Below are 2,462 nucleotides of genomic sequence, written 5' to 3'. Positions count from 1 at the left end.
GTCAGATCCCTGGATCCCCACACTCCACACAGCTGCTGATAATCCTCGAACAAGATGTCCCCTCAGTTCTTGAAAAAACAAGAACCAAGTGCAGTGCTGTAGAATCCGTTCTGACCCGTAGTGACCCTGGAGGACAGAGCTGAAGTGTCCCCTGGTCCACAGGGTGTCGTCTTATGGAAGCAAATGGCCGCATCTTTCTGCTGAGCAGATGGTGGGTTCGAACTGCTGTCCTTTTAGCTAACAGCCCATTTCTTAACCACTGGGCCCCTGGGCCTCCACTCTCACAGTGGTACCTGCCCCTCCCAGGCCTGGTGGGTGACTCTGACCAGTGGGAGGCCTCAGGTGGCCTCGTGGGTCTAGGCCTCAGCTGTGTCCAGGTGATCCCCTCACCTGGCCAGGCCTGGGCCTCTTGGGAGCTGGGCCCACTTGCACCCCCTGGGAGGACTGGAAGGCAGCCCCCTTCTGAGATGGGCAGGTATTGCTAATGGCAATGGCCATCAGGTGTCCTCCCTGATGGACACCACAGGCTCAGCTTTGGGAAGCAGACATCTGTGGACAGCACCGTGAGGTCAGCCCAGCAGGAGGACAAAGGGTCTGCCTTTGCAGTGACAGCTAAGCTTTGGTGACTTCAACTGCCTCAGCCCTGGGGCCGGGAGTTGGAAGAGAACTGTGGTTCCAGGAGCAGAGGCTTCTTCAGGAGATTACCAGGCCTTTGAGCACCTCTTTGTATGTGAACTGTTCCACATCCCTTTGCAGGCCATCGAGATGAGAAGAGGCTGCTTTGGTGGTAAAAAAACATTATCACACTGAAGACACCCAGTGGCTGGTGTTACATAGACCTGTCATGTCCAGCAAGCCCCCAGGAAGAAGCCTGGATCTCCAATGGAGGCCCTAGGGAAGGGCTAGAGGCTCTGGAGGTGGGGACCCCAGAGGGTTGGAGGCCCTAGGGAGAGGGTTGGAAACTGCTAAGAGGTGGAGACCCCGAGGGTGGGTTAGAGACCCCAAGAAGGGGCAGATACTCCAGGGATGGGGTGGTAGTTCAGAGAGGACAGAGGCCTCAAGGGGAATGGAGCCCAGGGTGGGGGGAGGGGACTGAAGGGGGGGAGTGGAGCCCAGGGTGGGGCTTCAGGGATAAGAAACATGCAGTGGGTGTCAGGGAAATGCTCTGGGTGGAGGAATCAGAGGCCTGGGGTGGGGCAGAGTGAAGCCCCTGGGTGGGCAAGGCCCCTGGGCTACCCCACTGCCCCTGTGAGGCTGGCGGCCTCTGAGAGTCACCTGATGGACACCGAGCCCCTCTCTGTCCCCAGCACTTTGTCCCTACGCTAGACTTGTGATTTATTAAGACTCAGCTCCAAGCAGCACATGCAGCTCCAGACAACAGCGTCGCTAGAAACGCCAGGGGCACCGCAACAGCAAAGAGCAGACCTGCGTGCACCCCCATGGAAGTGAGGGGCCATGCATGAACCGCGGGCTCCGAGTCTGACTTCTACGCTGTGTCCTTGCCCATGGGGATAGGTGGGATATCTTAAAAAGTGTGTGCTGATGGGGCCCACGTTAGTAATTGTTGTTGTTGTTAGGTGCCATCGACTCACAGTGACCCTGTGAACAACAGCCCTGGACCTTGTCCTCCCCACTGCCGTCTCATCGTCTCTGACCACACACTTGAGCCCGTTGCTGCAGTCACTGTGTCACTGTGTCCGTCCATCTCCTTGAGGGGCTGCCTCTCTTTCATGGACCTTCCACCTTTCTCAGCACGATATCCTTCTCCAAGGAACAGCCTCTACTAACAACATCTAACGTATGAGATGAAGCTTTGTCATCTGTGCCTCCAAGGAGCACTCTGGCCGCACTTTGTCCAAGACCTATTTGTTTGATCTTGTCTGTGTCTATGGGACATTCTGTGCTCTTCTCCAACATCACAGCTCAAAGGCACCAATTCTTCTGTCATGCTTATTCGTGGTCCGATTCTCAGATGCACACAGCAAAGACTGGAAAAGAGTCAGGCGCACCTTCGTCCTCAAATAGACACTGTGGCTCCTCAGTAGTTTGGAGAGGTCCCTGGTAGCATCTGCATGTAAAGAATCATTTTAAAAGGAGAGATAACCTATCTGACAAGATCGCGTTGTTCGAACGGCACCTGAGGCAGCACCTAACTGCACGCGCGAGGGGCCAGGCCATTGGCATTCATCCACACGGGGTGCACTGGCTGGAGTTCAGGAAGCCTCCTTCAGATCCTCCTTCAGATCCTCCTTTGTCTGCAGGCTCCCTCAGACCCATTCAGCGTCGGCACACACGCTTCCCCTGCCAGACGGGTGCTCGAGAGGTGCCTGGGCCAGGAGTCGAACGCATAGAAGGTAAGGGTTCTCGTCTAAAAGAGAGATGTAACTGGGTATTTCTGTCATCACAGGAGACTAGAGCGAGGGCTGCATGGTGGAGGGGACCTGGGGGAGGGTTTGTAAAAC

Source organism: Elephantulus edwardii, unplaced genomic scaffold, assembly GCF_000299155.1.
Source record: "Elephantulus edwardii isolate Elephantulus edwardi_28Jun2011 unplaced genomic scaffold, EleEdw1.0 scaffold00064, whole genome shotgun sequence".
NCBI lineage: Eukaryota > Metazoa > Chordata > Mammalia > Macroscelidea > Macroscelididae > Elephantulus > Elephantulus edwardii.
The sequence above is the reverse complement of the archived record's forward strand: the minus strand, read 5'-3'. Positions refer to the sequence as shown.